Raw genomic sequence first — 27,874 nt, 5'->3', positions numbered from 1 at the left:
ACGCAACAAAAGCCTGTCAAAGGAGTAATTGTACAGAAATTAGAGGTTTTTCTACACCCAACCATAATAATTGACAATTACTATGCAAATTTAAAAGAGAACTGGATATGGTATTTTTCACAGCTATTGCTAGGGCATGAAGTCTTAACCAAAAAAAAGGATAGAAATAATTATGAAAAAGAAAATACATAATTTCTGTGCTATTAAATTGAAAAGCTTTTGCATGAAGTAAAGAGGGACAACTAGGACAAAAAGAGGAAGAAAAAAATTGTATCAAATATTTCTACTAAGGATCTGATATTCCAAATATAAAGGCAGCTAAGTAAATTATTTGAGACCAAAAACTAATCACTAAAATATCAAAGTTTTCAAAAGAATGGCAAAATATTAACCAGTATAAGAAAGAATACTCCAAATCCATAATAACAAGAAAAATGCACATCAAAACATTTCTGAGGTTTCATGAACATCCAACAAATTGGCAAAGATGACAAAAGATGGGAAATAACTATTGGAGGGGTTATAAAATGATTGGGTATCCTAATATGTTTGTTGGTTGAATTGTGAAGTAGTTTAACTATTCTGGAAAGCACATAGAATAATTTAAGAAAGTGATTTAAATAGTCACACCCAGAGGAATATATACTAATAAGCGTAATAATTTTTAAATGCTTTAAACAATAAAATATTTATAATGGCAGTTTTTGTAGCAGCAAAAAAATAGAAACAAAGTAAATGTCCATTTATTGCAAACTAACTAAAGAAGTCATGGTACTTAAATATAATGAAATATTATTGTTTGGAATACAAAGGAGCTTGAGATGAATATCACAAAGGTGCAAAAAGAAGCAAGAATAACTAGAAAAACAATATACACGATGACTACAATAATGTAAATGGGAAGAATAACAACAAAGTTCTAAGAATGGAATGCTGAAAAATAATAATTACCAAGCTTGAAAAGAAAAAAGAGAGATGAAAAGGGATCTCCATGAACTCCTTTGTAGAGCTAGGAAACTATGAATGTGAAAAACCACATATAATATTTACTTTTTGAAAGTGTTGGTTAGTTTTACTGAAACTTTCAGAGGGATTCCTTTTTTAGTCTTTGTTTGAAGGAATGATAGCTTCCTGAAAGGGATACATTGAGAATTATAGGTGATAGATAGAACAAAACAAAAATGTTAATACAAATATATTTTAAAATAATGAATGATAGTCATGTTTTACAGTTTATAAAGCCCTTTAAACAACCAGTATTTTACTTGATCTATTCAACAATGCTGTAAGGTTTAAGTATTATCTTTCTTTCACAGAGGGGGAGGTTAAGTGACATCACAGAGATCATAGTCAGAACTCAAACCAGGTGTTCTGAACATTAAATAGATAAGCTTTCTACTACCTCTCACTGCCCTTCCAAGAAAGCAAAGTGGTTGTTACTCATTTCCCTGATCAAATAAGCCTCTCAGGTGTTAGTGTTGGTATTTGTAAAATAATTTAGCTGACTCTTCCCCTGTTCTAAAAACAAACTTAAATCTAGAATAACGAACTTAATCCTACATTAAATCTTTGTTATATCAAATGCTTTCCAGGAACAGATTTATCATTTCAGCATTTAAATTAGTTTTCTACTCAACTATTTTCCCCACCAACTTGCTCCTCCATGCTTATATGATATTTCATAAGGGAGAATGGAAGTACATTTGCATATGTTAATGAGTTTATAGTGTACCTGTATCTGACAAAATATAAATAATTTGTGAAGCATGTATTTCTTGATTGGACATAGAACTCATATCCTTTGAGAATAAAATATCCAATTACAGCACTAAAGCAAAGTGATTTGGTGGCAATATCACATTTCTCCCTCCTCTACCCTTCAAAAACTGACTTCAATAATAAAGACATTTATTAAGTAACAACATTGTTTAAGCTTAAACTAATGAAACATTGACTCATGGTTAGCTCCCAGAGTTCAATAAGGAATTAAACTGCCTGTGGAACATCACAGAATTAAAGCTAGAAAGAACCTAAGAAGTCATTTGTAGTCCAATCCTCTCATTTCTAAAATGAAAAAATAGCCAAGAAAAGATCAAGATCACATGGATGACAAATGAGACAGCCAGGATTGGAATCTAGATTCTTTGACTTGTTCACTTGTTTTTCATCCCGTTTAACTCTTCATGACCCCATTTGGGGTTTTCTTGGCAAAAATAATAGAGTGGCTTGCCATTTCCTTCTCCAGGTCATTTTACAGATGAGAAACTGAGGCAAACAGGTTTTAATGCCTTACTCAGAGTTACTTAGCTGGTAAATGCCTGTGGCCACATTTGAACTCAGGCCTGCCTAACTCCAGCCCAGTGCTCTATCTACTCTGTCACCTACCTGCCTTCTCTAACTCTAAATGCAATGTATTTCCTATATTCCCCATCCCATTTCTTGTATCATCAAATCTTTACATCTGAAGTGTGAAAGAAATGTCATTTATGAAAGTGTTCAATAAAAGCATGAATATTAGAACTTGATTACAACTAATTTTGAAACTTATTACTATATAACTCTAATTGATTGTGTTTGACAAAAGAGAAGTTAAAATTTGAAAGTTCTATGCAAGTTTCCAAGTCCAAGTTTCCTATGCAAACTAGGACCCCCAAATTCATTAATTTTCACTGTTTCTATACATTCGTAACTGCTACAAACCTAGGGTTGTGCTGGAGGATTATTATATTTTCAGTGTGACCATATATACCTCAGAAACAGGGCAATCAGGATAAACTAAGGTTTGACTTATTGTTTGGCTGTTTTTCTAAACCAAAGAAAGTGTTTATATAGATTAAACTAAAAAGTATGTCTTGCCTAGTTTTTTTTCTAGAGAGTCTCATTGTTAAACATTGATCAACACACTTCTTACACACCTCAGTCTGAGTGAAAATATATAGGGTGAATAAAAGTGAGGAAAATTTATGAATGAACACAATGAGTTTATGCCATCTTATGGGTAATTAATTATAGGACTTAAAGATTAATTCATAAAATGATGTTAGCTAAGTTGATTAAAGGAATCAGAATGTTGGAGATTATTATCAGTGTCATGAGCAATTGTTGGAAAGACTTGTCCATTTGAGGAATTGAGAGAAAGAACAGCTGTTATGGGGAGATTGTATCTAATCACCAGAGCTGCTGACCTTATCATTGAGGGCTACTCTTTTTCAATTCATTAAAATCATAAATTCCTGAATAAACTTTTAAACAACCCTTGGATATTTTGCTCTGGCTCCTTTCAAGGAGTAGACATTGATCACTTTTTCACATGATGATCTGAGTATGCAGAATATGGAAAAACTAAAACTTAACCAGCAGTAGCCTAGACTATTGCGTGAATAGGAGCTACAGTGGTGGGAATTGAACAGTCTGGTTTCCTCACAGGAAATGTGTGAGGACAGAAGCTGATATGGAGAAGAGCAAGGCGTACTTATCAAGTGGATCATATAAAACTTAGTAGTAACATGAGATCTCTGTGGTAAGGAAACTTAAAATAACCCAGAAAACTATTTGAAATATCTGGGAAAGACAATCAAGACTTGGGTGGATTTTTTTAAAATTGATTTGATGTTAAAAATAATAACAACTCAGCATAAAGAGCCTAGATCTTATAGTATCACAAACATAAAAATGTTGCTGTCATTTCAGTTGATGTGATTAGCTCTGTGTGATCCCATTTGAGATTTTCTTCATAAAGAAACTAGAAAGATTTGCAATTTCCTCTAGTTCACTTTACAGATGAGGAAATCGAGGCAAGCAGGGTTTTAAGTGACTTGCTCAAGGTCACACACCTAATAAGTTCTATAGCTGAATTTGAACTCAGGTTCTCTTAACTCCAGGCCCAGCACTATCCATCTAAAAAATATTCTAAAATTCCAAGAAAGCATAACTTTGAACACAAAAAACTATGATCAAAATCTGATTCACTTCATGGTCAAAATAACAAAACTAAAGGTGAATAGCAGCTTAAAAGGAGAAAACACATACTAATATGGTAATCATAATAAAGATACAACCTCTCAACTCACTTTCTTCATCTATAAAATGGGGATATAGTAATAGTATCAAATTCACAATGTTGTAGTGAGGAACACGAGAGATGATCATATATAAAGTACTTTGCAAATATTGAAACACTGTTACGCATACTGTCATATGACACACACTTAAATATAACTTTATGACAGTGTTAAAATATTTCAACAGAAGTATACCAGGATGACTTTGTTGTGATATTAGAGTTCTTAGTATCACAAAAACATAGCTCCCACTGATAAGGCCTCTGATAAGTTTTTTCCAAGTATATATTATTAGCATAAGATCACAGGATCGGAGAGTTTGAGTTAGAAGTACTTTTGCAGACTAACTGGTCTAATGCCTTAATTTTATAGATGAGGTAATTAAGGACCAGAAAACCTGACAATCTTCCCCAAGATCAGGATTTTAATTGAGGTTACCTTACTCCATATTCAGTGTTCATTGTGCCAGTTAAGTTCTATGTATTCCTATCTAATTACAGCATACCACAATTTAGTCCCCAAAAATCACTGAATCCCAGAAGTCAAATGATCTGGATATCACTCTTGTCTTTTACATTTACTAGTTTGCTATAGGCAAATTAAGTTCTCAGTTAAATCAAATCAATGGAACATGGGAATATCAATACCTGCATTACCTGCTTAAAAGGGCTATTATGAAGAAAAATTTCAGAGGGGTGTTTGTGTGTGTGTGTGTGTGCATATGTGTTTGTATATGTAATGGACTACTATTCTCACTGAAATAAAAGAATCTTTTTCTAAAGCAAAACTTACCTCCCTCACATACAATTCTGCCTGTCACTAAGATATCTTGCATATTGTCCGGACTTGTTTCCCCAAGCAAAACTAATGCATGCAGACAGGGAATATTTCCCTCAGCTCTCCATGTCGATTTCAATTGTTTCAAATACTATAAAGCACATTCCATACTGTGAAGTACCAACTTTAATTCAAAATATGATGTTTCTTTTGCACTGAAGCTCCAATGATTCTTTATTTGTTTTAAAATTATAACTATTTCCCCATATTTGATTAAGAGAAATAAATCAAATAACATGATGTCTAGGACACAATTTTTCATCTAATATATTATGGTTTATCAAAGATAAGAAATAGAAAGGAAGGAAATAGAAAAAGAAAAACTTAAAATGAAGGAGAATCCTACCAGAAGGAGCTTCTCTCCTCTTTCCCCTTATACCTTTCACCCTCCCATTCACTGTATTAAGTAAATCCCCCTTTGTTTGTTCAACAAACCATTACAATTATAACCAGTTTAATGAGAAAGAACTTGAACTCTATATAGCTGTCCTTGCTATCCATGTGTGTGGTCCATTCCACAGCCTATTTACAGCACTGTTTCAGCTGACTATTCTATCCTTATCTTAGGACCTCACAATTTGTCTTCAGAATAAGCTACTCCTTTTCTTATTGCTACGTTCCAGTCTACATTTGTATTAAAAGTTGTGCCTCACTATATGCTTGAAGGGTTTCCTATGCTCACTCTTTGTTGTGATTCCTCTCCAATGCAACTCCTTTACATAGAAGCTACTTGGACTTCCTGGCACATCCTTTCTTTCTAAATATACTAGCAGCATTCCAATTTTGAAGAACGCATTATACCTAACATATAAATCTAAAGGTATTGTAATAAAAAGGTTAGGTTAGTCAAGAGTGGGATGAAAACATTTAGAGGAGATATTTAACCTATCTTCAAATACATTAAGTACTATACTTTGAAATAAGAATTCTGTTAAATTCCAAAAAACAGAACCAGAATATTTAGATGAAAATTCATAGGATTCTCCACTTGGTTGTATTTTTTTTCTACACATAGCATTTCACTTAATCTCCTATTTTCTCATGTTTGTATTTTTGATTCTTTCATTTCCTTCACCTCTATATGCAATCAGTTACCAAACCCCACCTATTTTATATCTACGACATTTCTAATATGTGTCTTTTCTTTTTAACTTCTGGGATCACCTTTGTTCAAATTAAATAATGTACAAATAGCACTTGATAAAACCTAAATGCACTAAATGCATAATACTAATAGAAGTAGCTGTCCTCCTCTTCATCATAATCATCATCATCTAAAATCTATATTATCACTAGCCTGGACTAATGTAGCATATTTTTCAAAGGACTTCCTGCTTCCACTTTCTTCTTTCCCCTATTTGGTTTTTATACCACTGCAAAAACACCTTTTATTGTACATCAATCTGGTCATCTCATTCTTATACTCAAAAATATTTTATGGCTCCTTATCACTTTTTATATAAAAAGTTCAAACTCCTTTTCTTGGCATTCAAGCTCCTCTACAACCTGGAACCAACATGTATACAACCTTGATACTATCTTTCAAGCTTCATCTTATATTACTTATTTCCATGTCCATGATTCTGCCAAACTGAAGAGCTAAGAATTTCAAAAATGGAATGTACCTCAAAGGTTACCACAAATCTAATGGAGAATTCCTTACACAACAATATCCTCAATATAAGCAGGAATCATTTCCCACTAAAGCTGCCCATGACATTTTGGAATCGTTCTACCCTCTCAAGCCTTCATGTCTCTACTCAAATGTTCCTTGTACATGAATTGCACTCGCTCTCCCAAGCTTGCCTGCTGAACTCTACTTCTTTTCCCTTTAAAGATCAATTCTAATATTGTCTCCTCCACAAAGCTTTCTCTTCTCTCAAATTCTCTCAACTAAGGTCTCATTATGACACTTTATTACCTGTGAAGTGAGCTTGAGCAATTTATTTCCTTTCTACATTTCACTTTCCTCATCTTTAAAATAAGAGAGTGAATAGGATTGTATATATAGAGAGCAAAAAAAGACTTCAGAAACCAGTTAATCCAACCCCCTCATTTCACTACTAAGGAAAAGTGAAATCCAGGATCATACCAGGTAGTACAGGTTCTATGTGTAAGAGGTAAGATTAGAAACCAGATTCTCTAATTCCAGCCTTACTCCTTTTTCCACTTATTGCTCCCATAGATAACACCTAAGATCCCCTTGATTATCTGAAATAATATTAGACAGTATTGTCACCTATGTTATCATATTCCTACTAAACTGTAAGTTCATTGTAGAGGATCGAGATCCCATTTATTGAACCTATATATCTCTTCTAGCACCTAAAACATTGTGTTGTACACAACAAGCACTTAAATGTTGACTGTTTGACTAGTTAATAACCATGGGAAGGAATCACAGAATCATAAGATTTAGAAATGGAATCTCTGAGATCATCTAATCCAATCATTTCATTTTACAGATGAAGAAATGGGAAGAAATTTTGTTCAAGGTCTTACAACATGACTATAAATTCAAATTCTCTGATTCCAAATTTAAAACTCATTTCTGATATGATACTTTCCTTTAACAGAGAGAATAATTTTTTATCAAATAAGGAGTAATTTTCTTATTTAGAGCTATCCAAAGTGGAATAAGTAGCTTTGAGAAACTCTTCACTGTGAGAGTGGTCAAGCATAGTCTGGATAACTCCTTGATAAGGATATTGTAGGAAAGAGTTCTAGATTTGATTAGATGTTTGTTAAGGTCATTTCCAATGCTAAATAACATTCAATAACTATGTCTTTATTCACCTTAACGTGACATGGAAAACTATACTTTGTGTTTGCTCTTGGAGGCAATAGGAGGCTACTGAAGTTTATTGAGTAGGAATGGTGGCATGATAAAGAATTGTGTTTTAGAAAAATCACTCTGGTGGCTAAATGTTGGATTGGAGTGGAAAGAGATTCTTGAGACAGGCAAATCCATCAACAAGTTATGGAAATAATCAAGGTGTAAGGTTGTAACCACTGAACTAGTACCCGGGACACCCCAGAATCAGCCAGAGTCAAGATAAGCAAAAGTCCTCTGTCTTTATTCTTGGTCTTAGACGCAGGATTGAACAAGATGGAAACAGATTCTCCGACCACTTTTCCCCTCGTCTACCACTGAGCGTGTCCTTGGCTAGCTTTACTACACCCCCTAGTCCCTCCTACAATCCTCTATACACCAATCATTGAGCCTGTACGGATAGGGGAAAGCACCATTTTCCAAGCATATGCCCATAGAGTATCGTCCAATCAGAAGTTAGCCTCAAGCGCTCAGCAGGCCTGACCTCAATGCATTGAATTCAATAGTTTCAGCACTCTACATAAGGTGATAAGGCCTGTACCAGTGAAATAACAGCATTTATTTAGCATTTTTAAGTTTGCAAAGCATATACATAACAATCTGATTGGATCCTCAGAATCTTATAAAGTAGGTGCTATTATTTCCATTTTACAAATGAGGAAACTGAGGCTAAGAGAATGAATTTCCATGGTCACACAGCTATGTATCCAAAATGGAATTTGAACACAGGCCTTTCTGACTCCAAGTCCAGCACTGTCTACTTAGTTTCTGTCAAGGTGCTTTGTAAACTCTGAAGTGCTATACAAACCTCACCTTATGTTTTACTAAGAAAATAAAAGAATTCTCATCTCTCTGCTATCCTACTCCACATCTCAAAACTCTTTGACATTCTCCTCCCCTGTTCCAGCCAACAGAGGAATGGAGGAACTGGAAGTCTTCTTTTTTGCCCCAGTCTGCTGTTAAGAAACTGGAAGGCATGATCAATACCACCTGTGGCCACTGAATTGAACCACTGACCTTTCCCCCCCTCTTTCCCATAGCTTAGTTCCCACCAAGCATCTCAAACCAGCAAGTCCAAAACAGAACTAATTTTCTTTCCCAAATCAATCCTTCTAAACTTCCCATTTTCTGTCAAGTGTGCCAGTCCTTTCAAAAGGTACCCAAGTTGATAAGCTTGGAGCCATCCTCAACTCTTCACTTTCCCTCATATATCCACTCAGTTGTGACATCTTTTCACCACATCACTGCCCTTCTCAAAATGAACAAGTGCCCTCCTTCTAACCAGTAGAACAAAATATCAGCTCCTTCATTATTTGAAGTCCTTCAAAGCTCTGCTTCAATGTCTTTTTCCAGACAACACACCATTACTTCTGCCCATATACTCTATAGTACAAACTGTCCAACTTGCTGCTGCCTATACATGCCATTCCTTCTCTTCTACTTTGTTTGCCTTTGCACAAGTTATCCCCCATGCCTGAAACACACTCCGTCTTTATTTCCATCTCAACAGATTCTTAGTTTCTTTCAAAACTCAAATGCTATCATATAGACTTTTTTGATCCCTCAATTACTTCTGAAATTGTTTTGAATATACTTTACATTTATTTATATATAATGCAGTATTTTCTCAGATAGGATGCAAATCTTTTAAAGTTGGTACTATTTTATTTTGTCCTTGAATTACCAGTACTTAGTATAGTGTTTAGAATATAGATTAGGATAGGGACTAAACCAATCAATCAACATTTATTAAGCTCCTGCTATGTGCTAGGCACGTTGCTGTTCAGAACTGGATCCAATATTCAATAGAACAGGGAACTCTCAGATGAGGAAATGTCCCCTATCAATGGAGCTCAGCACGTTCTCTGAAAGCATTGTGAAGGTTAAGTGACTTGCTAAAGGGTCACAGTCAATATGTGTCAGAGTGAGTGGAAAGCTCTCTCTCTACTATGTCACAATTGCCTCTCCTGGTAAACAGTAGGTGCTTAAGAAATGCTTACTGATTGATTGTCTAGCAAACAATAATGAATAGTCAAATGCCCCAGTATTTGCTACAGCTGGATTTTTTTTTTTTTTAGAAAAAAATATATTTTCAAGGGTTTTTTTTAAAAAAACATTATTTTGGTAGCCCCTCTATTCCTTACTTAAGAGTCTACAAATAAATCAGGGACCATGGTCTTCAAAATAGTACTCTTCTCTTTTAAAAGTTGAGGTAGCACTTATACTGTTTCAACTTTAAAAGGTTCTCGATATTTAGTAAAGTCTTTTGAATTTTGTTAGCTATTATAATAACAGCAATTCACATTTATAAGGTGCCTTCAAGTCTACAAAGGGCTTTACTTATAACAACCCTGTATTAAAAAGTCACTTACTTGTGTTATGTGTGAGATCTATATGCAAATCCAGTTGGACAGGCTAGAAAACCAAATTTGCTTTTAGCAAGTTCAAAGAGTCACTCTGAATTTTTAATGAAAGTTTAATTTCATAACCATTTCAGAAGAAATTAATATTTTTAAGTCAGCAGAACTCTATATCCACAAATACAAACCAATGCAATAAAACAACCCACAACAAATTAAAAAGAAATGAACAGATTTAATCAATAGCCAAAACACTTAAATATTTAAAAACTTGAGATAGTGTTAAGATTTATGAAAACTGAGGTTTCAAAAGATTCAAATTTTAAAACTTCATTATTCTGTATTGTAAAAAATCAGTTGTAATATCTGATTTCTTTTCTAGAAAGGAACTGCAGAGAATTTTCTCATTTTAGGAGGCTTTCTGACAGTAATCTGCTAATAAATAAATAAATATATAAAAAAGCAAACATTCTAAAACAATAACTAATTCATTATTTATATACCTATCTAATTCTAGTGTTCTATTTTATTTTCTTGACTTGACAATAAAATCTATATTCCCTTATTTTTTTTTAAATAGGAAAACACTTTCAGTATGAATTAAAACACATTAAATAATTCAGGCAAAAAAAAAAAAACCCTTACAATTTGCGGGTATGCATTATCCAGATAAATGCCTCATTTCTTTAAGTGACTTTACATGACTCAGTGTTCAATAAAGCATCATTCTAAAGGTCTATCTTTCCTCTCAATCTACACTCAACATTTACTGCAATGGTTTAATTGGGTGGTCCCAAAAGGTTGTGTTTTATAGAGCTTTACATTAATAAAATGTCATGAAAAGACAACAAGAGTAAAATTATCCTAGACAATTCTTTTTGTTTTGTTTTGTTCATATTAGCCATCCAAGGGCTTTATTCTCGACAGTCACCCATGAACAATAACCAATTTGTGTATCCAGAGACATGGGGGAGGTTCATTTTCTGCTTCACAAGGAAAGGATACATATAACGTGCAATATGCAAACGAGGGAGAGGAGTAGCTTAGCTTTATTGTCAAAACATTCAAATTATCACAAAAAAAGAAAGGGATTCTTTTCTGAACCCAACAATGCCCCCTTGGCCATGAAGGGTTCACACAGGAGCTTATTCTTAAGCTGCTCAATGTAAGCAGCATGGCAGAAATAAAAAGAACCTGGCACCTTGGAGATAAAGTAGTTCAGATTTTCCCACCTGCCATTTCATTACCAAAGAAATGCAGCCATAACTAATATTAGAAAAGAGCTAAGTGTCTAAGAAAGTAACCTAAAAATACTAATTGCCCATTAAAGAAAAGATCATTTGACTGGTAAAGGAGTACTTTAATAAGCAAAATAAAAGTAACATTTAGCAAAAATAACATATAAGTTTAACACTATCTTCTTCACAGAACAAAGGATAAGAATTTACTTTTAAAAAGTTATGATAGTAGATTATAAAAATGTTTCTATTAATAAAATATTTGAATTTATCAAAAAGAAACTTCCATTTTTCTACTTTGTGAAGTTCACAATTCTCCAGAATATTTAATAGTTTATCATAACTAATAATATTTTTTATTTAACAAAAAACTCAAAATATAATTAATTTTACATGTATATTCAGTGTTCTCTGATCACTTCTTTCTTGAAGTACATTTTTATACCTTCTGCATCTTTAAAGTCACTTGTTTCTAGGACTTCCAAATTGTTTTTTCCTCAGCCTTTGAGGACCTCAGTTTCCTTATCTGGAGAATAAGAGATATACAAAGTGTCTTCTACCTCTAATGTTCTAATTTTTCAAAGTTCTTTTTACTACATCAGGATTATTTTCCTACTAGGAACTGATCCACTTGGTGACTCTGAAGTAACTCAGGGATCTCCCTTTTTTAATTTGTTTTATTTTGCTTTTTGTCTTATTCATACTTAGCTACTTCTAATTTTAGTTAAGCAGATTTCTCAAGCCAAATTGTTTTTAATATTTTTTATGTGATATCCTCAAAATACCTGAAAGATTGGATTTGATGGCTGGTAAAACACCTGAAAGATCAGATCTGATAATTGGTGAAAGAATTCACAAAGAAAAAGTTGCATGGGATTTGTTTTTGAAAAGTCTCTCAAACAACCACCCTATTTTTAAGAGCTTCCGTTGTAAGAGGAAATGAACCCACCTTCCTTTTCTGATTAAGAACAGATAATGGAATCTTAAATCAGTGTGGTATCTTTGAGCAAGCAAATGCCTGAAGTCTGACATCTTGAAATTCACCTCCCCAAATAAAAGTATGATTGTAATCAACAATGAAGAAATGCATCTCGGTCTGAGTTAGATGACTCTATATTACCTACTCAGAACTGTGAATACACATATATTCTGAAACTTGCCACCAAAAACTCTTCCAAAGTTATATAATACATTCCAGGTAGAGGATATTGTAAAGGAAAGACCATGAGGACTTGATGACAACAGAAAGGAAGGCATTAAAAAAACTCAAAAACTTCTAGTTAGGGTGATTGGGTGCTTCTTTGTTTAAGTGAAAAAGTGAAGTGGGACAAGAACTAGGTGAAAAGGAGTAGAGAAATTTAGGAGTCATGCTAATACAAATAACAGTTGAAGCCAGAAGAAAGGATGACTTCTCTATAGAAAAGTCTATATAGAAAGGAATGGAGTCAAGGATTGAGCTGGAAGGAAGTTGGAGGGACAATATTAGAAGACAGTAAGAAGAAAAAAGTCAATTAAAAGTAAAAGAAGTAGTCAAAAACAGCCTCACTGGATTAAATGGGAGTTTTGAAAAAGAAAGTCTGGGTGATCAAAAGTACTGTATGCAACAGAAAGAAGAGATGGAGAATAAAGACAAAGAAAAATTTACTATATTTGGTAATAAGAAAGATAATGTAAACTCTAAGGGTCAGATTTCAGTGAAGTGTTGCACAAAACTTAAGACTATAAGGAATTAATAATGGAGTAGGCAAGTAAAAAAAAAAATAGAGACCACACATTCAGAAAGTTTGGCTGTGATTTTAATAATAAGAAGTAGTGAGATCTAAAAGTTTTGACAAAGACTTCAAAGATCTTGTATTACAATCTTTTCTTTAGAAGAGAAAAAATATATATTTTTACACACATAACTGTAGTAGAGTCCTGAACCTCAAGTCAAGAAAATTTAAATTAAAGTCCTGCCTTAGACACTTAATAGCTGTGTGATCTTGGGCGAGTCATTTAATTTTGTCTACTTCAATTTCCTCATCTCTAAAATGTGGATGATAATATCAACTACTTGCCAGGTTTGTTGTGAGACTAAAATGTATGTAAAGCCCTTGCAAACCTCAAAGTGTTATGTAAATGGTTGTCATTTTTATTTATCCAAAATAAAACTAATAATTTAGTTCCCGAAGATATCAAATTCACATAAGAATAAATTCTGAACAGCTAGTATTGTAATATATATTCGTAAGTTTTATCCAAAGATATTAAGTTAGCTTGCAAGTACTGTCATCAACAACTTTCAGGCAGAGTAAGCTTATTAATTTATCTACTAAGAAGAAATTTTAAGGCTATAACTCAAAAACATGGCACTTCCCCCCATAATTCAGAGCTAAACTATTAGTCTTTATTAAGATTCCTTATACAGGTTTCCAAGTGTTTATATATATATATATATATATATATATATATATATATATATATGTTTTTTAAAACTCCTATAGTAGCTATTATTTCATGCTTAAACCACATATTCTTTCAAACTCTATGGCTTATATAACATTTTAAAAAATTGCCTAAATTGGATACTGAGTTCCCTCTCCAAAAATACTTTTAGCTGGACACTTGGAAAATTCTTATAAAATGAAGAGGAATTGAAAAAGTACACTATTGCTTTGACGGCCTATATGAGAAAGTAGGCACAACTAGGTTATGTGTAGTGTCAGTAAGAATCACTTAGAAGAAACAGTGAGCAAAGTAACTGTGGCCCGAATATGGCTCCAATTTACGTACTGATAATTTATACTCATTTTATGAGTTCTTTTTAACTCTGTTGCTCAAGCAAAAGGGGATAATTACCTCAGCAAATGCCACATAGCAGAGCAATTAAGTTATTTCTCAAATAAAGGACACTTTGTTATAGAAACTTGACATAAACATGTTGTGTTATCTTCTAGTGTTTAGTGTTTTGTTTTGTTTTTTAAGTGTTGGGAGTGAAAAGTGTTCCTATTCTTCCACCATTCCTAATTTTAACTCTTAATAGTGAATGGGGGAGAAGGAAGAAGACTGTTAATTTAGTGAAGAGAGAAGATTTTGGAGTATAACATTTTCCCTGGAAAAAAAGGATGTTTTATTTCATTATTTTTACCCCTGCCAGTGGGACCTAATTTACAAACAGGTTGTGTCCAATTGCTCATTTGTAAGTTTTGGATATAATGTAGAAAACAATGCTCTGGGTGTCAGAAAGACCTGGATTCTAACACCCATTCTGCCACTTGCCAGCTGTAAGCTCCTAAGTTATTTAACTCCCAAGCCTCTGTTTTGTCTCCTACAATGGAAATAACACTTATGGTGCCTTTTTTTCAGAACTGTAATGGAGAGCAAATTAAGATATTAATTTGGAAAGCTGATAAAGTGAGTTGTTTTTCTAAATTAAAAGGTTAGAATTTGGAACACATTTCCCCTATTTTAAAAATGGCAATTTTCTAGGTCAGCCTATGAAAACTAAATCCATCAATAGCTGAATTATTATGTAAGCATTATTAAGTTCTTAGTTTTAGAGATGAGGGCAGGCAGTAGAGAGAAAAGTATTTCCTTTTGTTTTCCTGGGGAAGAAAGTAAATTTTAAGTTGGAAAAATATTGTGTCCTTTGTCCTTCCACCCCCAGAATGCCTTTCAAACCATAAGAACTATTTGCTGTAGTTAGCCCCACACTGCACCTCCCCCACTCCCAAGCAGATCTGCCTGGCTCTACAAAGGGCTGCATCTTCCAAACTTTCTCATCTATCTCTTCTTCCATCAAAATTCCCATCCAACTCAAAGCAAATGTTTTCAGCTAATCCTGAGAAGAAAAGAATTCTGATTTTAGTAATCTATAGGGCAGGCAGGCATCAATTTGGAAGAGATTCCTTTCTAAAAGGTAAAGTGTTTTTCATTACATGGAACTTGGAATATATTCTTGTTCAGAAACCATTTTCTACATGGTATCTTTCCCTTGGGTTAACTTTCAACTATTCTGTAAATATCTTGCATATTACTTGTCTTTTATATCATCTTTCCTATTAGGATATTTACTAATTATGGGTTTATAATTATCTTTATAATGAAGAAAATGAGAGAAAACCCTTCCATATCTCTGCCTCTTATCTTTTCCAGTCAGTCACTATTTCTTACCACTAGTCCCAGCATCAATGAACAGAACTAGGGCAGAGAGTATGAGATTAAACAAATTTCTTACTATTCCATTAAAGCTTCTGCCTCTCCTTCCTCTGCTACCCTTTAGGGACTTCATGGACTTTTGTGGACATATGCTGGCATTTCACTGTTATCTGATACTTAATGAACCAGCAATTATTAAACTTTTACTATATTTGTGACTGCTAAGCACTAGGAATATAAAGAGTAGTATAAACAGTCCCTGATCTCAATTAGTACACTTTCTAATGAGGAAGACAACATGCAAAAAAAAAGAAATGGCTGAACAAATTAAGTCAAATGAATGTAATGGAATACTATTGTGCCATAAGAAATGACAAAAGATAAGGTTTCAAAGAAACTTAACAAGACTTGTATGAACTGATGTAAAGTGAATCCAGAAGAATCAGGACAACAAATTAGACAATAATAACATTGTAAAGGCAAATAACTTTGAAAGACTTTTAAGAACTCTGATTCATGCAGTGACTGATTAACTACCATTACCAGAGAACTATTGATAAAACTTGCTATCACCTCCTGACAGAGAGATAACAACATTTAGATAGAGTCTATTATGTGCAGGCACTATGCTAAGTGCTTTAAAATATTATCTCATTTGATCTTTACAACAAACCTGGGAGAAAGGTACAATCATTATCCCCATTTTACAGTTGAGGAAACTGAGGCATTGATTAAGTGAGTTGCCCAAAGTCACACAGCTAGTAAGTGTCTGAGTCTAGATTTGAACTCAGGTTCCCTAAATCCTGGGCAGCTAGATGGTACAGCGAATACTCCAGTGCCAGGCCTGGAGTCAGAAAAAATCATCTTCCTAAGTTTAAATCCGGTCTCTGTTTGCCTTGGTTTTCTATAAAATTATAGAAAATTTATAAAATTAGTCAAAGAAGGAAATAGCAAATCACTGAGTATCTTTGCCAAGAAAACCCCAAATGAGTTCATGAAGAGCTGAAAATAAAAAATGACTAAACAATAGATCCATAACTCTAGGCCCAGAGCGCTATCCACTGTACCATCTAGCTACTTAATGATGGAAACCAAACATAGCTAAGGTAGGAATTTGTTTATATAAATTTGTTTAAAGATTCTTGTTTTTATTTTCTTAATGCCTATGGGAGAAGGAAGAGAGGATGATGGAGTACAGGGAATGAAAAGAAATAAAGATTTCCTTTTCCTTTTTTTTTTCATTTTGTATTTTATTTTTTCCAATTATATGTAAAGATAGTTTTCAACATATGCCTGTATACAATCATTTTAAATATATTTCAATATTAATCATATTGTAAAAGAAAAATCAAAACAAAAGGGGAAAACCAGGAGAATGAAATGATGAAAATACTATGTTTCAATCCACATTTAGTCTCTATAGTTCTTTCTTTGGATGCAGATGACATTTTTGAATTTTTAGATCACTGTACTGTGAAGAAGAGCTAAGTCATCATAGTTGATCATCACACAATCTTGTTTTTACTGTGTATAATGTTATATTGGTTCTGCTTACTTTACTCTGCTTCAGTTCATGTAAGTCTTTCCAGGCATGTCTGAAATTAGCCTGTTCATCATTTCTTATAGTGCAATGGTATTGCATTACATTCATATATCACAATTTGTTCAGCCATTCCCCAATTAATGGATATACTCTCAATTTCCAATTCCTTGCCACTATAAAAATGACTGCTATAAACATTTGGGTCCTTTTCTCTCTTTTATGATCTCTTTGGGACATAAATCCAGTAGTGACACTGCTGGATTCAAAGGGTATGCACACTTCGGTTGTCCTTTGTAAAGAGTTCCAAATTGCTCTCCAGAAGGACTGGATTAGTTTACAATTCCACCCAAAATGCATTAGTGTCCCAGTTTTCCCACACCCCTTTCAAAATTTATCATTATCTTTTCCTGTCATTTTAACCAACTGATAAGGTTTGAGGTGATAATTCAAAGTTGTTTTAATATGCAGAAAATAAATGTTTCTCGTTATGAGAGGTAATGTAATGTAGTGAATAGAATTCTGGAGTTGCAGTCAAGAAGGACTAAGTTTGAGTCAAATCTATAAGAATGAGTCATTCCCCAACTGGCAAAAGGTCAAAAAATATGATCAGGCAGTTCTGAAAACTACAAGAAATCAAAGCTATCCATAGTCATATGAAAAAATGCTCTAAATCACTATCAATTAGTGAAATGCAAATTAAAACAATTCAGAACTACTATCTCACACTTATCAGACTGGCAAATATGACAGAAAAGGTAAATAACAAATGTTGATGGGGATGTGGAAAAATTAAGACACCAATGAACTGTTGGTAGAATTGTGAAATCAACCAACTATTCTGAAGAACAAATTAAAACTAAGTCCAAAGGGCTATAACACTGCATATCCTTTGAATCAGCAATACCACTATTAGTTTTATATTCCAAAGAGATTTTTTGAAAAAAGAAAGGACTTATATTTACAATATATTTTTATAGCAATTCTTTTTTGTCGTGGCAAAGAATTAGAAATAGAAGAGATGTCTATCAATTGAGAAATGATTAAACAAGTTGTGGCACATGATTGTAATGGAATACTATTAAGCTGTAAGAAAATGACAAGCAGCAGGGTTTCAGAAAAACCTGGAAAGATTTATATGAACTGCTGCAAAGTAAAGTGAACAGAACCAGAAGAATATTATACATAGTAATAGCAATATTATATGATGATCATCTATGAATGACTTATTCTTCCTGTTAGTGAGCCGAGGGGGATATCTACCCCAAGCACATGATGACCTTCCTCTGATGGAATAGGTGGATCAGAACAATGTGTTCCGATAGCTATGAAAATGAAACGGGTGCTGTGGAATGCTTAGAACTTGGTCAGTTCCCAACTCTGATTCATCCTCCATTCAGTCACTAAAATAATTTTCCTAAAGCTCAGACCCAAACATGTCATCTCTACACAATAAACTCCACTGATTCCCTATCATCTCCAAAATTAAATACAAAATCCTGTTTGCCATTCAAAACCCTTCATATCTTAACCGCTCATATCTTTTCAGTCTTAGACCTCGCTCCCTGCCACATCTCTACAATCTGGTGACACTGGCTGCCTTGTTGTTCTTCAAACAAGATTCTCCATCTCTAGGCTCCAGGTATTTTCTCTGGATGTCTTCTCATGCCTGGAACGCTTTTCATTCCCATCTCTGCCTACTGGCTTCCCTGCCTTTCCTCAAGTCTCAAGTAAAATTCGGTCTTTTACAGGAAGCCTTTCCCAACTCCTCCTTTAATTTTAGTGTCTTTTCTGTCTTATTTATTCCCTATTTATCCCATATATAGTTTGTTTTGTACATAGGGGTTTGCTCAGTCTTCCCCATTAATTTCAGTTCCCTGAGGGCATTAGCTAGCCCTTAGCACAGGACCTGACATGAGTAGACACTTGATAAATGTTTATTGACTACTGATTGATTAGTGATCTGGAACATTTTTTAAAATATGACAATTTTTTAAATTTCTTCCTCTAAAAAGCAAAATTTTACTAATTTGGATATCACCTAAGCAAAGTTGAAATAATTCAAGCATGGATAAGATGAAATTTACCTTTGTCATGAAAGGAAATGTGATGTAATGGAAAGAAGACTTGACTAGGAATCAGAAGACATCATTAGTTCTAGTTCCAACTCTACCACTAATGAGCTTTTTAAATCACTCTCAGGGCTTCCTCTGCTTCATCTGTAAAATGAGGAATATCAAGTAGATGATTTCTAAAGTTTCTTCCATTTCCAAAAATTTATAATTCTTGTACATGTTTAACATAAATTGAATTACTTGCTGTCGAGGGGAGGGATGGGAGGAAGGGAAAGAGAAAATAATTGGAATACAAGGTTTTATAAGAGCGAATATTGAAAACTATTTTTGCATATATTTTGAAAATAAAAGGCTATTATTAAAAAACCAAAAATATGTATAATTCCAATCATTTTAAGGAAAAATATAAGCATAAACAATATTTCAAGGAAATAGCTAAACTCCCTGAACCATCCTAAACATGAACTGCGTGAATAGCAACATATAGAGGTTCTAATTGTGAATAGTCCTTATCCAATCATTAGATCAGATCCAGAAGAAACTATATACCTCTCTTTGTTAATTAACCCTTGGCTAAAGGTAAAGTGTATTTTTAAAATTATACCCTATTCAGATTAATTTTCCACCCAATTAATACAAATTGATACTTATTTTTAAATTTCTTACTACCTAATAACAATAATTAACATTCATACAGGGTTTTACATATATATGATTTCATTTGATCTTAACAGTAATTCTATGAAGCAGATAATATAAGCACCATTATCCCTGTTTTATAGTAAGAAAACTGAGCTTCTGAGACATTAATAATTGCTAATAATAATAGTTAATATTCACATAGCACTTTAAGGTTTATTATCTCAGTTGGTCTTTAATCCTGTGAGGTAATTATTATAATTTCCATTTTATAGATGAAGAAACTGAGGGTAAGGTTAGGTGACTTACCCAGGATCCCATGCTTAGTAAGTCCATGAAGCAGATTTGAAGTCTTCCTAAGTCTTCCTAACTCCAAGTACAGTGCTCTAGACACTATTCCAGTCTGCCTTTCTAAAATTTCATATGAGCTTTGCTACAGCCTATGTGAAATTCATGAGGAATTTGTCTGACATACCTTCAACTACAAAATTTGCTTTATACATAGGTATTCAAAATTTTAAAATTGTTCTTTTACATATTTAACTTCTTTGAAAATTATAAACATGATATAATACAATACATCTTAATCTCTGGCAGGACCTACCAAATAAAAATATTTAGGGTCAAAATATGTGAATAAAATGTGGGCCCAAAGTTAGTTTTGGGTTTGCAAAGGTTAAAAAAAACAAAAACAAAAACAGGAACTCATGGAGGGAGGGAGTTTATTTCCCCACCTATCATGAACTCCAAACAACACTGTCAACTTTCTAAAAAGTTGGCAAATTGCAAGTTGCCACCAGAATCTGCAAACACAACAGGGAATACTTTATATCTTTAAATGAAGTCACTTCCTGTGGCTTGTATGTAGTGCTTTCTAATCAGGGTGGACAAAGAAGGGCCTCATTCCTGAAAGTTGAGCCCATTTCAAACAACTCAAATGAAAAGTGCTATTTGATTTCCTACTTTCCCCTCCAGCCTTTTTGTCCCTCAGCCTCTCCCTGCTCTGGAATGAAATCACATGAAACTACTTCCAGGAACTAGGGAGGATTTGGCAAACAAGTTATAAACAATAAGTGCTATATCTAATGTTGTCTTATCTACAAGTTAATTTATTTACATATATGTGAATATGTGTGTGTGTATTTATTAGGTGAAGTATAGGAATATATATGAGTATTTTATATAATTACATAATTAAGCATAAAATTATGTGGTTTGTTATTAATGTTATTTTATATATTTTATTATAGAATATACCATATACCATATTACATATTTTGTTGTTCTTATTCATTCATGTCCAGCTTTTTATGAACTTATTTAGGGTTTTCTTGGCAAACATATTAGAGTTGTTTGCCACTTCCTTCTCTAGTTCATTTGATAAGGAAACTGAGCAAAGAAGGCTAAGTGACTTGCCTAGGGTCATGCAACTAATAAGCATCTCTGGAAAATGATCTGAATTCAGAAAGAAAATTCTTCTTGATTCCAAGTCCAGTGCTTCTTCTTCATTCACTATGCTACCTTGCTGCTATATTACATATAAATTATGTATTTATAAAATATTACATAATTATACAAAGAATTTATTAAAATAATATATTATAGGTAATAAAATGATAATCATATATCAAATGTACACATAGATGTTTTATATAATTATATAATTTATTACTTATTAATTTATTACACGTAATTTATTATGCATCATATTTAGAATATAATACATTTATAACATAGAAGCATATAATTTATATGATAATAACATATAAAATATAATTTTATAAATTTTATGTAAATCACACACACAACACAACTCTACTTCTGATCAAAATGCAAGTAACTTTCTTTTTTAAGGAGAAATTTGAACTCTTCAAAGATCCCCAAAATAAAATATCTTTCTTCTCCTATTGTAACAGTTCAAATGAGTATTTTATAAACGAAGACAAAAAATTCATTCTTCAATTGTACTGCTTATATCTTGAGCTTTTATTTACAGTATAACTTGAAACAAAAACCAGAATATTAAATTAATTTCTTTCAATACTGCCCCTAATAGTAAACCATTAGGTGATGAAAAAAAGTTCAAATTTTGTTACTGATGTCTCATTTCATATATATTCTCATTTCATGTTTGTCTTTAAATTACTGTCTTGCTGGAAATATACTAATGAAATTCAAATTTCCTTCAAAAAGGAAAGATGGCCCAGAGTCTTACAAAGAGGAATAAGAAATCAAATCAATGTTCTGTGAAATCAGGATTAACAATAATTATAATTTCCCTTTCTATCTCCATTTCTTCATTCATAATGATCTATAAAGAAGTTAGATTAAATGATTTTTAAGTCTCATTAGACCCTAACATTTTGTAGTTTGCCTTTTACTCAAATATTGTTTTAAAAAAAGTGTTTTGTGTCTTTTGAAGTAGAAATTATAACACATACTAGTTTACATTTGGTGAAGTTAAAGTGGTTAAGTTTTATTTATTTCATATCAAATATTAGCAACAAATTATGTCAAAGGAAAAAATCTGAACAAGTGTGATCTGAAAAACTGTCCAAGTTAAAAAAATTTCTCCTTCTATGCCATTTTCCCTTCCTTCCCAAATTATTTATTCTTTAATGATTTTTCTCAAAAAAAAATTAGGGATAAAAGGGCTAGGGTAGAACTTTTTTGGGGGTGAGGAAAGGTGATAGTGGATTTCCTACAGAGCCTAGCGCAGTTTCAAGAGTACAGCAGGGGCTCAATAAAAAACTTACTGAATTTAAGAACTAACAATTTTCCAGAGTTAAAGCTAAAGACATAATAATAATGGAGCAGCAACTGTTTCATTGGTGGAATTCTATTAACGCATTGATCTCAAGATACTATTTATGTATCAAAATTGATCTAGATAGTTACAAAATTCTGACTTCTGGTCATTACCTAATGTTTTATCACCAATGGCAGTTTAGGGATACTTTTTGTTGTTGTTGTTAGAAAGTAACAATGTGTTCAGGTTATGTATGTAATTAAAATTGTTTTATATTTTACTTTTTCTCTATGTTAACAACAGTGTGTAATTATAAAGAGACTTTTTGCTAATAGACTAGAAGAGAATGAGAAGGTAAGCATGATATAGTGGATGGGAAATACTGATTTTGGGATCTAGGTAGCTAGTTTTGAACCTCAGTTCTGTGATTTAGTGTGAGACCATGGGAATAGTCTCTGGACTTCAGTTTTCTATTCTGTAGCATAAGGAGATTGAGCTAGATGATCTCTGAGGACCCTTCTAACTCTAGCTCTATGATCCTATGAGCATTATGGGTGGATCAGGTTAATCCTACTCCATAGTAATCCATAGTAATCAGGTGTTTACTATTTGTTTAACCTTGAGAATGCCTCTCTATAACACATCTAGAGCCCAATGGTTGTCAAAGAAGCCCTGAACTCAACCCCCAAAGGCATCCTTTCCCACTTGCTTTTCTTCTTCCCCTCATTTGACCCTTCCAGAAGCCACCTGGGGCAGTAAAGCAGGGGAAGACTTGGAAGGGATAAAAGAAATAATTTTCACAGTCTTACTTTCTTCTGCTCTCAAGTAACAAGGCAGCAAGAAGATTTCTTTTTTAAAGTGCATTACTCCTTTCCCTTCCACCTTTGTGAGAACTGCCTGAAGAGTCACAGAGATGGGAATCACTACTCTATTATCCCTTCTCATAAGATAAAGGACTACCAGACTTTACTGAATATCCTGCCACTATTTCCTATCGTTCTTTAGCTACTTTTTACTATTTACTTTCACTCTCTGACAATCCTGGCACTGCTATCTGACCTATTGATATTACTTAAGGTCTTTTGGGCTTGCCATCCACCAGATTACTAAATCCTTAGGACTTCCAGGAATTTCCATCTATAGATCAACTTTCTTCCTTATATTGTTTCCTCCAATTAGAATGTGAGCTCGTAGAAAACAGGGTCTATCTCTCTGTTTCTATTTGTATCCCCTGGGTTTTGGTTGATTGTAATCATTTAATAATGCTTTTTCATTCATTCATTAATTCATTGGCCTCAGTTTTCTCATCTGTAAAATGTGGAAGTTGGACTTTTTTTTAAAAAGCCCCAAAAGTCCCTTCCAGATTTATGATCTTAATTACTTTCTGAGATTCAATGCAAGTGCTAGCTATTGTTTATTTTAAGGAAGTTAAACTTAAAATCTAGTTGTAATGTGATTTATAAAATAGGGCATTTATTTTATGAACATTGCCTGACTCACAGTTACAAAAATTTCAGGTTCTCTCAAACCTCAGGTGTTATCTGGGTTTCCTACTAGTCTCATGTGACATACTTGGGACAAAGCTAAAAATATCAGTTGGAACACAGAGCTCCGGGCTGTGTAGGGAACCAGAACAAGAAAGGAAGGAAGGTTGGGGCAAAAACTAGCCATGGCCTGAGCATCCGTGTGGACAAAATAAGCTCACCAGACCCAAGAATGCAGGTCACTTGAAATTTTTAGTAACCACTCAATAAATAAATTATGTAATTAGTTAATATGTGAAAACTGGGAGGACAGTAGGGTAGTTTGTTCAGATTTTTTTCAATCCTGTCATGACCCCATTTGGGATTTTTTTTTGGCATATATATTGAAGTGGTTCACCATTTCCTTCTCCAGCTCATTTTACAGATGAGCAAACTAATGAGGATTAAGTCACATAGGTACTAAGTGTCTAAGTACAGATTTAAACTCTGGTCTCAATTTCCTCATCTGTCTTCTTTACTCTCTAGGTCCAGCACTCTATCCATTGTGCCATCTAACTACCTGCAGTAGGGAGTAACTATCTGAAATTTTTGGCTATGTAAAAAAAATTCATTTTTGGAAAAAGTGCCTTCTTTTTCATGAAATCATGAAAACAAAAACTTAATGTCATCCTCAAATGATGAAAATCTGGATACAGAACCTAAATATGTCTTGACTGATTCCCTTGACCAATTATCTCCCCACAGTTCTCTAGAATAATTTAGTCTGTAAAATGTCAGGCTAGATATAGCATTAGACCTTAAATGACTTTTGCACAAAATTTGATTCCTTTTGGACTTTGATATTACTGCTTTTAAAAATGCCCCATTGTTTTAAAAAGCCTATTATTAAATTACACCATTATCAAAACAAACTTCATTCAGTCCATAGATATAAATAGATATGTATACACACACACAAATAAATGTGTATATGTGTGTGTACATGTGGGCATATCTAAGCATATACAAACATGTGTATATAAATAATATGCATAAATATTATATTTCTGATCATGTAGTTCATTATAAAAATAAACAAACCTGGGATTTCCCTTAACTATCGGATCTTACTAAAGAAGCATCAGGTTGCTTGTTTTTTTAAATTAACTATGGCAAACCAGTGTACTACAATATTGGAAAAAATGCAATCACAGGAAAAGAAATCCAATGTGAAGACATGCTATTTCTTTTTTAAATACTCAGATATAAATCTCCCTTTACCTGGTTCTTGCTTCTTCTATTTATCTAACTACAACTAGTGCCACGTAGTGCTGAGAAGCCCCCAAATAGAAAAAAAAAACAAAACAAAAAAAAAAACTTCCTCTTCTAAGCTTCCTAAGATGCTTTTTCTTTTCTGATTGAAGGTAATAGCATGTAATGGAGTAGAAAGAACACTGATTTGGAGGATGAATAGAATAAATGGATAGGTAACTGGATGACTGCTAAACAGATCACTGATGAATGGACAGATAAAAAGACTTTATTTAGAACTTAGTATATGCTAGACACTATTTTAAGTGGTAGAAATACAAATATAAGCATACTATAAAGAGGAAGAAAGCACCCACAAAGGAACACAATGAGATAGTAAGATGTTTCAAAGAAGCATTGGCCCTGGCAAGACAAAGCAAAAAGCTCTTATATTTGAGCTCAGTGTAGAGATGGGTGATCAGAAAGCAGAGTTAGAGAATGGTGTCAGGACCTAGATTCAAATCTTACTTGACACTATGGTATGAATTTTTTTTTTAGGTTAAATTGCTTAGCTTCCATGGGTTTCAGCTTCCTCATCTGTAAAATGAATGATATACTAGATGGCATCTGAGATTCCTTCCACATTTAAAGCTGTGGTCTTATGTACTATGTTTATCACACAGACACATTATTAAGCAATAATTATTCTAGTCTTTTGAGAATGTGAATTTCAACCCAAAAGATGTAAATCCATGGGAAATGTAATTCAATTTAAGATCTACCACTTTACAGACAACTTTTCAGCAATGTTTATTTCACCTTTCACTAAAGTCCTAATCTGACGCTGCACTATAGTATAGAGATGACAGTAGATTACTAGAGAGGGCCCTGAACGTGGGTTCAAATCTTATGTCATATACTAATTAGCTATGTAAACTTAGAAAAGCCACTGAACCTTTTTTGTGCCTGTTTCCTCATTGTAAAGTGAAAGTGTGAATTTGATGGTCTCTAAATCTGTGATCCAACAATAATGCAATTTAAACTCTGGCAGGTCTCCTCACACTGGAAAGAATTTAATGAACAAAGTTTCTTAAGCTGAGATCCATGAATTTACTTTTTTAAAAGATAAAAGAATCCTCCCTGGTGTTCTGCTGGGCACTTGACAAGATTCTAGTTTTTTTTTTTTTTCCTTTTCTCTCTTTCTTTTTTCTATTTTTTTTCTTATTTTATATTCAGTGCAATAAGTATATTTAAATAAAAAAGAAAATTGTAAAAAATTAAGAATCAAAAAAATTTAATGTATATTTTATATATTTTGGTAACTGTATTTCAATATTATTGGCTTCTTTTGTAATTTTATGTGGGAATTCTGCATTTAAAAAGATACATTATTGTGAGAAGAGATCCATAAACTTTAGTAGGCTGCCAAATGGCTCCATGAAACAAAAAAAGGTAAAGAACATATGCCTTGAAGAATGGGTTGTTTGCCCATGACCAAACTAATCATCTCAAGGTTCAACATTGCATAATTGACCACCAGGTGAAGAAATATTTTAGCCATAGAAATTCATTCAAGTGTCTACTAAAGTGTGGAGAGGTTGTGACCTAATAAGTAAAAGAGTACTCATAATGATAAAAATCATGGCTTGTAGTTGAATTATCTTTCCTCTGTGGATCAGTACCTGTACTTGAACTAACTACTTCTTAAGGTTTATTGTTGGGCATTTCCCCCCCAATTTAGTACCAGCTTAAAGATCAGGAACTAATTCTTTTGGCAGTGTTGTTTTCCTCAGGAAATAATTTTACATTTAAATGAAGTGAGGGCTTTTCTCTGCTTTTGACAATGACAGTCTAATTTAAAGCACAAGAATACTGATTAGCTCAGATGTTCATAAAGGGTAAAAGTGAAATAAAGATTTAAAGTTGCAATATTTTTTCCATATCAAATTCAGGTGTAGTAAATGAAAAAAATGAAGTAGAAGCAGTTGGTCTTCAAGTATGAACTCAAGTAATTTAAAAAAGCAAATGCATAATAATGGAAATTGTTCTCTTGATGAAGCAATACAGTACAATATATAAAGTGATCTAAAAGTACTTTTCATTCTTGAAAAGGTTTTGTTTTCCTAAGTACCTATTAGTCAACTAGCTTCACCAAACTAAGGTTGGACAAGCTCTGAATAATCATAAACCCAATTTTTAAAAATTATACAATATAGAATGTTGCAAAAGTTTTCATTGAGTTTTAACTATTAAAAGTTAAAGATCAGGAACTAATTCTTTTGATAGTTTTTTTTCCTCACAAAATAATTTTACATTTAAGCTATGAGGGTTTAAAACTCCACTAAGGATTTGGGGATACCGTGTATAATTACAAATACATAAATGATTCCTACACATAAATTATGCATTCAATTTATTAAGAATGATATGAGCATCATAGTTAAGATAAAGATAGGACTAAGCTTTAGAACAGGCTTGAAATTTCAATGAGAAGAAGTCATTTGTTAAATATAAGTAACATTTTCTTAATGCTACTCTTATTTCATTTAAATGTCATTTTGCTCATTATTGGTTTGTTTTTTTTTTTAATGAGAGTATTTTGGTTTAATTTCTTATCTTTGAGTTTCTCTACTCCACTGAGAAAAAACTATGAACCAACTTTCTTAAAAAAAAAAAAGAAAAAAAGACAGG

At 33.0% G+C, this 27,874-nt stretch overlaps 1 protein-coding gene across 4 annotated transcripts in view; it reads right to left on the bottom strand.

The window, feature by feature from the left end:
• The window catches only part of PLAGL1 (PLAG1 like zinc finger 1), a 139,165-nt gene that overhangs the window by 38,779 nt on the left and 72,512 nt on the right, over nt 1–27,874 (bottom strand). The gene's annotated exons all lie outside the window — the stretch shown is intronic.

The sequence above is a fragment of the Sarcophilus harrisii genome, chromosome 4, assembly GCF_902635505.1.
Source record: "Sarcophilus harrisii chromosome 4, mSarHar1.11, whole genome shotgun sequence".
Lineage (NCBI taxonomy): Eukaryota > Metazoa > Chordata > Mammalia > Dasyuromorphia > Dasyuridae > Sarcophilus > Sarcophilus harrisii.
This window is presented reverse-complemented; position numbering and strand designations above follow the sequence as displayed.